We start from the raw sequence: 9,919 nt of genomic DNA on the forward strand, positions 1-9,919 counted from the left end.
GCTGGAGCAACTCAAGTAGGTACTGTTAATGGGTTGGCTTTTGCTGCAGCTGCATCATCAACTGTGGTTCCTCCCTTGTTCTCTGTGTTGGATATGTTTCTTTTCATCATGTCGGATGTACCAGCCAGCTGAAAATTAAAATAGTCTGTGCCTACCCTGTCTTACTAGACGGACTTAAATGCCTCAATGATAGTGTCTCCATTGCCTCCTCACTGCTAAAAAGAAAATGTAGTTTCTTTGTAACCTTCTTTGATAGTAGGTTTGGGGTTGTTTTAAATCCTCTGTGTTGTCGTGCAGCCAAGAGAAGAGGAGCGTATAAAGGGCAGAGGGGTTTAGAAAAAAGGTGGAAGATGATAGGAGTAGAAGTGCTGTGAGTGCCTAACAGAGGTTGAAAGTAAACAGGTAGGGAGCCAGCTGGCTTTGAGGAGGATCTTTTAAACTGTGTGTAAATTCAAGCTCCACTTTGTAATTTTACGTGTGCTAACATGAGGCACATGACTCAGAGAATTGGCTCCAGCTGCTCTTGCTGTCGTTTAGGAACTTCTACTTAAAAATAAAAAAAGGCACTTCAGTATAGTTCTTCTGTGTTTACTGTTCCGGCAGAAACCAATAAATAATTGCTGAGAGATTATTTTATTTCTTTCACTTGCTTATTTGGCATTTGCTCTTGTTTTCTTTCCTCTTACTTGATAAGTAAGATTTTTCCAGAGGAAAATACCGAGAGAAAGTCTTTTTTCAGTTTTCAGTTATGCCATCTCTAACTCTAACTTTTGTTTATTGTAGGGGTCTCGGGTCTGGCTGCGAGAAAATAATCAGCATTATCCTAGTACTGTTCATTCCTGTGCAGAAGGAGTCATCGTATTCAGGACAGACTATGGTCAGGTATGGATTATCACTCCTCTATGTTTTCTCCTTTTTGCCAATCTGGAAAAAAAGCTGTTCTTGTGAGAAGGGCATAAGGGAAACTAAAAATCTAAGGTTTGTGAATAAAATATTCATTTTGTGCGACCTGAATGTGCAACTTTAGTTTTAATAGCTCTTCCCATTGCCTGTCGGCTCAGTTGCTATGATGATGCCTGACAAAGCTGAAGCAATGTTGCTGAGTGTGAGGCCCTTGTTCCACATAGGTCGGTGGTTCTGTAGTTTACTGGAGGTAGGTGGCCTCTCCATGGTTGTATTCCCTTACAATAACAGAACGGTAGGGCTGGCATGTGGTGCTGAGGCATTGTGGTGGTGGAGTGTCACCGATTCAATGAGAGGCAGCACACCTCTCAGAGCAAAACGGGGGCAGCTCCACCAGCTCCTGTCACAAGAGAACTGTAAAGGAAAGGGACCATTACTCCCCTCTCATTTCCTTTTTGATTTGGGTTTTGTTGTGGTTTGTTTTTTTCTTCTTCTTTCTTAAATTTTAACAGCTTCCTGACTGTCAAGCACTCCTGGCTGCTGCTTGCCTGCAGGAATGGAGATGGTGTCTGCTTGGGTTACCTTGGCCATCTCAGGCAGTGCATGCCTTGCGTGTCTGGCTGCTGCTGGTGAAGGAAGCTGGTGTGGAGCTTATTTCCCCATCTCTCTTTTTTTTTTTTTTTTTTAATTTTTCTCTTTAATGCCTAAAAGTCAGAGCCAACCATGCCTGTTGCTGACATCTTGGAAGTACTCTGCTTTCTTATGCACTTAGTTTTTATTTATTCTTTTCATTAGGCCATGATTTATCCAGATCTATCTTCCTGCAGCTTCCCTCAAGAAATTTCAGTTTTATGTTCAGTCAGCTATAAAAAGTTTTGTTGAGAACAGTTATCAACCTCCAGAAGACACTCCCTTTGACTTATGGAGGATGTTTGTTCCCTCAGTCTTTCTTCCTTTTCTTAGTTACTTGCACCAGATGAAGGTAGCTTCAGATAGTGAACAAGGCTGAGAAAACCATGGGGGGCTGGAAAACTTACTGCCTGTTCTTGCTGCCTTCACTTAATCCCTTTCTGGGTAAGCTTGGTGAAAAAGCATGTCTTTCAGATTCAGGGAACATTTACTTTCCTTGCATGCCTTTCTCCAGGGAGGGAAGAAACCAAACAGAGTTGCAGAGTGGTTTTAGATGGGCAAGCTATAACCTACTTGAGGTTAAATTGCTACTGTCCTGTCAGTGAGCGATGAAAATGGGGGTTAAGCGACTGGGGTCTGAGACAGGGAAAACGTGTTTTCAGTGTTTTTCTTCTCTGCAGAGTCTCTGGGTGTGTTGCAAAGAAAACAGGATGACAGAGGTCGCATCCAAGCACCTGCATCTGGTCATGTCTTTGGCAAAACTTAGTTGTACTCTACATCCCTGGGGAGGCAGAGAGATCGGTGAAAGTCACTGCTGTCCTCAGAGTCTGAAGAGTAGTCAGGGAGTCCTACTCACTGATAGCTGGTGCATTCCAGCTCCCATTCACTGCCCTCCTAACGTCACTAGTTGATTCTTGGGCCAATGCCTGCATCCTCCTAGAAACTATGCTGAAGCACACGGAGGACGGGATGATTTGAGAAAACCAGCATAGCTTTATCAAGGGCAAGTCCTGCCTGACAAACCTAGTGGCCTTCTATGATGGAGCGACTACATCAGTGGACAACAGAAGAGCTATGGATGTCATGTGTCTGGACTTCTGTAAGGCCTTTGATGCAGTGCCCCACAACATCCTTCTCTCTAAATTGAGAGACATGGATCTGATGGGTGGACTGTTTGGTGGATGAGGAATTGGTTGAATGGTCGCATTCAGAGAGTAGGGGTCAATGACTCCATGTGCAGATGGAGACCAGTGATGAGTAGTGTCCCTCAGGGTTGATCTGTATTGGAACCAGTACTGTTTAATATCTTTATCAGTGACACAGACCGTGGGTTTGAGTACATTCTCAACAAGTTTTCAAGTGAAGCCAAGTGGTGTGGTTGACGTGCCTGAGGGATGGGACGTGATCCAGAGGGATCTTGAGAAGTGGGCCCATGTGAACCTCATGAAGCTCAGCAAGGCCAAGGGCAAGGTCCTGCACATGGGTCAGGGCAACTGCTGGTATCAGTACAGGCTGGGGGATGAAGAGATTGAGAGCAGCCCTGTTGAGAAGCACTTGGGGTTATTAGTGGGTGGAAAACTGACTATGAACCAGCAATATGCGCTGGCAGCCCAGAAAGCCAACTGTGTCCTGGGCTGCATCGAGAGAAGTGTGGCCAGCAGGTCGAGGGAGGGCATTCTCTTCCTCTATTCCACTCTCATGAGACCCCACCTGGAGTAACTGTGTCCAGCTCTGGAGCCGTCAGTGCAAGAAATACGTGAACCTGTTGGAGTGGGTTCAGAGGAAGGCCATGAAAATGATCATAGGGTTGGAACATGTCTCCTATGAAGAAAGGTTGAGAGGGTTGTTTTTTCCCAGCCTGGCTAAGGGAAGGCTGTGAGAGACCTTTACAGCAGCCTTCCAGTACTTAAAGGGGGCCTACAGGAAAGACGGGGACAGGGTTTTTAGTAGGGCCTGTTGCAACAGGACAAGGGGTAATGGTGTTTTTAAGTGAAAGAGGGTGGATTTGGATTAGACACAAAGAAGAAATTTTTTTACAGTGTAGGTGTTGAAGCACTGGAAGTTGCTGTGCAGAGAGGTGTTAGATGCCCCTTCCCTGGAAGTGTTCAAGGCCAGGTTGAATGGGGCTTTGAGTGACCTGATCTAGTTGAAGATGTCCCTGCTCATTTCATGGGTGTTGGTCTAGATGACCTTTAAAGGTCCCTTCCAACCCAAACCATTCTATGATTGTGATCCTTTGCACCTGCACCAAGTTACCAGATGTACTGGACTGGGGAAGACATCCATAAACCTAGACTGAAAGCAACTCCCACTAGGTTCAAAACCTCCTCACAGAGAAACAACCTGAAGAAGGCCACCCATGTGCTGGTGTGGTTTCTGTGTGTTGCATGTTAAATTGTGTGTTTAGTGTTGCTCAGATTTAGCAGGCTGTATATTTTGACTTGTCCTACTAACATCTGAGGTCCAGTGAAGACCTGGAGAGGCTGAGATTGTCTGCTTTGGCTCTTTGATGCTGAAAATAGAAGGATCTGTCACATTAAAGCATCACCATTACAGTTGGGTTGTGGTGTAGAAAGGCTGCTGTGTGTGTTGTTACTCATGTCTGCTCCAAGCCATGTCCAGCACTGAGCCTTTCATTTAAACATAAGCCATCTCCAGCTCCTAGTAGGAGTGACCCACATGCTAATAGGAGAGGCTGCCTGTAGTTTTCATAGGATTTTGCAATTGGACACATAACTGTAAAGAACCTGACTTTTAGAAGTGTTTTGAGCTTCAAAACCCTTATTTTTGCAGATGCTGATGTAAAATGGACAGCTTGCTTTGGTGCCTAGGAAAGGATGGCAGAGCTATTGTTGGTATCCACCAGTGGGAAAGCTGTTTGATAATGGTCTTGCGTGTGTGTGTTATGTGTGGTGTTGCTGCCTTTCCATGATGTACATAATGCAAGCTGAAACTTCAGGTAATACAGAAGAAGCCTCAGGTCATTACCATGATACCATCTGACCAATTACATTTCCTTAGAAAACCTTGCTGATACAAACACCACTAAGAAGAAACCACTTTCTTTGATTTGGCCTGCTTGTGTTTAAAGCAGGTAGTGTGAAATGGGAAGGATGTAAGGAGTAGCCTTCAGACCTGTAAGATGATGTTAGTCTCCTTGGTGGGTCTGAGCTGGCTGCTACTCAGTTGAAGGCATACGGGTGATTCACAGTATTTAATAACTGTAATCCTTTTCAAGGCTGATGTCTTCAGGAGTGCACTTTGTGTGTAAAAGGACTATGCCAGCTGACATTGGCCAATTAACATTTTTTTTCCGTGTTGCTTTTCCTGCTTTTTAGACCATCCTGCCCTTGCTGTTTGGTTACCTATGGGCTGCAGAAGGTTGCAAGCAGGTGAAATGAAACTGAGCTAATGCCTGACGATTATCTCTGATGATTTGGCAGTCCCTGCAATGCTGTATTTTGCTTAGAAGAATAAGGCAAGGGAAGGAAGGGTTGAGGTTGCAGAAATGTGGGGAGATGATGATTTTTGATTCCTAGACTCTTTTGATAGCTGTAGTTTATGTTCAAGTCTAATGACAAACTGATGAAAGTGTTGGGACCTTATCAAAGCACAATGTTATTCATCTCTGATTCAGTAGCTTCTACTAGACTGTGTACTTCTCGCCTTTCCACTGAATGTTTTGTGTGACTTCCCAAGACATGATTGACAGGGCAGTGGGACTAGGAAGGTGTGTTTGCTGTAGTTGTGCTCAGGCTTTACTTTTATGAGTTGGGACTTCAAGTCTTTGCCAACATCAGTTTGCAGAATATGGAAGTACCATAGCACAGTACATTACTACTTAATTTCTTCTTTCTGTTCTAAGTGGTGGAAATAAATTTACCACAAAAAGCTGTAGTGGCACACAGTTGTATGCTGATGGGGTGTTGGTGTAGGGAATCCTACCCAATGCCAATACTCTTGTGAGAATATATTTAATATTTCAACAAGTTGCTTATCAGGTATTGAATCCATTCTTGATAATCACATGTTGATATAAAATACAAGTATTCTTGTGTTGACTGAATATTCCAATTAAGCAGTCCATTAGTTATTTACTGTTGAAGATGACTGTGGTACTCATGTCTGCTGCTGTCACCCTCTCCATGAGATGACTGTAAAACTAGCTGATTTGATACCCTGTGTGGAATATCAGTTACATATAGTATGGTATAATAAAAAGGGGGATTTCAGGTTGTAGGTTTGAGTTTCCCTGAGCAAATAGCTGTGAAACATTAATTATTTATGAAGGAAAAAAAAAAAAAGGTAGCACTGGACGGGGATAGATGAAAGCCTCGTTAAATATAGGGAGGGAAAGAGTACATCAGGGCTGTGTTTCACCACCCTGGCTCACAATAAGGGAGTGGGATTTGAAAGGTGTAAGATCCCTCTCAGCTTATGACCATGGTGTTGGGCTGCATCTGGCTCTGGAGTGCCTCTCGAAAGCCTTCTGAAGGATGGCCTTCAAAATGAAGGGTCTACAATGATGCAAGAAGCTGCAATGAGCAGACAAATTCATATTGTAAACACTTTTCTTTTTGTAAGCACTCCCCAGATGCTCTCCAGAAGAGAAGATGTGGTACTCATTTGGTGGTTGGTATGGGTTGATTTGTTGATTTGTTTTTTGTTCCATTACTGTGCAGAGTTGAAGGACTCTGTGCCTGATGTTTTGGAAACACCATGTCTGTGAATATACATACAAAGTAGGTCAGTGCAGTCTATGAATACTAAAACTTAAATAAGTTCTAATCTTTCCTTGTATGTATAGACATATATATAAGATGGCATTGCAATTACTGCTTTTTTTCCACGATTGAGTGTGGTTTTGCTACCTCTGTTTTTAGGGGTAAAGTTATTTATTCCTTAAGAGTTTTATTTACAGTAAAGCAGACGTTTCCTCATCATCATATTCTATAAATTTTTAATGAAGTTGTGTGAGCTTGTAAAGTACTCAAGTTAATGTTTAAATAAAATGCTAAAAGCCCTGCTGTACTGTATGCTTTGTTTGAAATGACTTGTGTATGTTCAGTAATCAGTGATTCTGTTGAGAAAAAAGCCCTTTCTAGTTTCTCTCCTCTTTTTTTCTGAATAATGTGAACTTTACTATTATTTCAGATACTTCTAACTTCCCCTTGCATTAAAGAGGACCATGTTGTGCTCTTGACTTGTACAGACACACTTGAAACTGTCCCTAATGAAAGCATAGATAGCAAACAGGAAGAGCTTGGGGGAGAGTGAAATCTTTCTGAAGAGCTGTTGAGTTGTGTGGCATTAATTTTAAGAACATCTTTCTTATCTCCTCATTAGGACTCTCTCCTTTTTCTTCCATTTGTGAATCCAAATATATATAGAAATAATGCCAATAAATGTATAGTCAGCATGCCCCCATACACCCCTGTCCCCCCCTCTTTTTTTTTTTTTTAATGTAGCCATGGTGGTCTGTGTTTAAGCCTTTGAGTATTGAGGACTTTCAGAACAGCACCTAAGAGTACACATTTTTGGTAATTCTCATTGCTTTGCAAGGGAAAATTTCTATAATTTTTATAAATTTAGGACATAACATATGTGTGTGTGTATAGGGGAAATCTGATCTGAAGAAATTCATCGATGGAGAAGTAAAAGTTGAATCAATTGCTGCAAACTGTCCTGAGTCTGACACTGAAATTTCAGGATACTTAATTGCATACCTGCTTAGTTGACAGAGAGGAACTTTTAAATCAAATATGTTACAAATAGAAGCAGCTGAGCAATAATATCCCAAAAATGTAGGCTCTTTAAAAACAGATGTCACGCTTCACCAGTAAAGACTTTGTGAACTTTCTTTACAAAGAAGTCCTTCATGGCATGATACTGTGTTAGCAGAGTGCCCTTCAGTATCCTTAGCTTCAAATCAGGGGCACCTGTAAATGGTTTGGCCAGCAACAAAAGTATTTTTTCCTGTGTGTTTAACTTAATGTGGCTCTTCTGGGGCATTTCTGCATCTCAAGAATTGGAAGACTACAGATGTTCCTTGTTAAACACGGCTCAAGTATGTTTTCCATAGAGGTTTTCACCTTTTTTTTTTTTCTTTTTACTTCTGATTGGAAGGCTGGGAGAGTTTTGCATTGTGACCTTATTCAGAAAAGTTAGACCTGGGCTTTGTTTGAGGTTTGTTTTTTTTACTTCTTGCTTGGCTCGGAGGGTTCCTTTTGTTTGATTTTTGAGTTAGCAATAGGATTATGTTGAAGCTACTATATGGTTATACCAGGAGAGTTCATGTTTTCCTCATTTTTGGTTTAAAAGGAAAAAAAACCTCAAACCTGAAGGCAGTGGCTAAGCACTTCATAAGGACTCTTTTCTTTGCCTTGTGTCCTTTCACACCCTTGCTTGGGACTCTCTTATGCTAGCCTTTGCTACTGTGAGGAGCCCTTTTAAACAAGAGTCTTCCGTTCATATTCACAGGGCATGAATAACACCACTGAAGTTACTTGGCTTAAGTTACTGAAGTCAGTAGGACTGTTTATCAGTAAATGCTGTGTTTGGCTGCATTGGTTCATAGGATCAGGCATTGGAGAAGTAAATCCTTCTGGACAAGGATTTTCTTGGTTATCGTTAAAAAGTGTCATGCTTGCTTCTAGCTCTTCCATGTGAAGACTCAACTATTTCCAAACAGTGGTGGTTTTTTGGACATTTCCCTGAATTCAATATCTATTACCATTACCCTTGAATTACACCCTTAGAAGGGAGCATTTTAAATAAGTCCTTTGTGTGCTCCCTTGTATATACAGCCTCTTAAGAAAATACACAAATACGTGCAGTGGGCTTTGGCCTTGGCTACTTTTAGTGTTAAATGAATCCATCTCTTTCTGCAAACTTTATTTATGAAGACTTTCATGCTTTTTAAATAATTGTGCTTATGAAGAGTTGTGACTACTGACTCTGGCCATTGGGTAGTTGGTGTGTGTTTTGGGCAGCAGATCCTCTGCCTTTGGGGCTCAGGATCAATGCCAAATTCAGCAGCTTTATGCCAGGAAATCTGATTCCATCTGTCTAAACACTGTAAAGTTAATTTTATTCTGCAGTTAGTTATATTTGGCTTACTTGTAATAATTCTCTTGATTAGTATACTTAAAAAAGCTTGGTGATGTATCTGTTTGCATGTGGGCTTTTGAGTTTGGTTTTTTTTTTGTGTTTTGGGTCTGTCTTCATGTTGTTTTTAAGGGATGTGTATGGGAATAGTCAGCCAGATGCCTTTTAGTACTCAGGATTTATCTTATGTGGAGAAGTGTTTACATCTTTATGTGGAATGTCAAAGTTCACTGACTCTCGCTGCAAGCATCTGTTGATGCGCCAGTAAACAGAGCTCGTGACGGATGTGAGCCGGGTGCCCGGAGCATCCGCTGGCAACATCCGTGGGGGAGACAGGCCTCCATCCGTGGGGGAGACAGGCCTCCATCCGTGGGGGAGACAGGCCTCCATCCGTGGGGGAGACAGGTCTCCCTGCCTCGCATAGCTAGCACTCGCGCTGTCCCAGCCGCTGCCCGGCTTGGGGAAGTGGCGTTGGGTACCCCAGCCTGTGGGGCATCGCCTGGAAGGAACTGCGAGGAGCAAGGGCTGTGCCCCACTCACCGATGCTTTCTCTGTCCTGTGCTCTTTAGAAAGAGATTTTGGTGAACCAAGCAAGGCTGCAAAGGCCATGCATGTCCTGCAAGCCCACTGAGCAGCATCATCCCATCCCTCCTGTGAAGCATTTAATGGAGCGTAACTGCAATGCACAAAACCCTCTTCATGCCTAGAAAGGATTTAATGCAACTGTAGGACCTTGCAGCTAGTGTTTCCCTTAATAGAAATGCTGCTTAAAAACCCCAGATGTTTCTTTTAAGTGTGATGTTTGATCACTGATTCAGGTGGAAGCACTCATAAATTGAATGTTATTTTTTCTGATGTGGCATCTTTTTTTTTACTTTTTAAGTACTTGCTGATTGGAAAAATGATTAGTCTGGCTCTTTTAAACTCTCCAAGATACTGATTGTTATAGCATAGAAATATTGAAAAGACTTTTCATAATGCTGAAGAATGCAAGCAATATCAATTGGGTGTCTGCCAAACTTGAAAAAAGAAAACCCAAAAAGCATGCTGAGTGCCTTTGAATAGACTAAGCTGTGGCTACCTGTTTTCTTGGGGGGGGGCAGGGTCTTCATCTTTTAAATTGTGAACGCTGAAAATGCTAAAAGGAATCCCAGAAGTAATTAAACTAAATGGTTTTTGTACTGTGGTCTTTGTCAGTGTAACTTGTCTTTTAGTAAATTTAAACAAAGGATTCTGTAAGCTCGCCATATCCTTTAAATTATTCTGTAAAATTACTTTT

At 42.1% G+C, this 9,919-nt stretch overlaps 1 protein-coding gene across 1 annotated transcript in view; it reads left to right on the forward strand.

Moving 5' to 3' along the window:
• Window positions 1-787: 787 nt before the first annotated feature.
• Window positions 788-9,919, forward strand: part of MYO10 (myosin X) — a 139,919-nt gene continuing 130,787 nt past the window's right edge. The window contains exon 1 of the mRNA XM_026842406.1: window positions 788-882. The gene's annotated coding sequence lies outside the window, so the exon portion shown is untranslated. The remainder of the gene's footprint in view (window positions 883-9,919) is intronic.

Source organism: Athene cunicularia, assembly GCF_003259725.1.
Source record: "Athene cunicularia isolate RWA chromosome 2 unlocalized genomic scaffold, athCun1 chr2_part1, whole genome shotgun sequence".
In the NCBI taxonomy this organism is placed as follows: domain Eukaryota; kingdom Metazoa; phylum Chordata; class Aves; order Strigiformes; family Strigidae; genus Athene; species Athene cunicularia.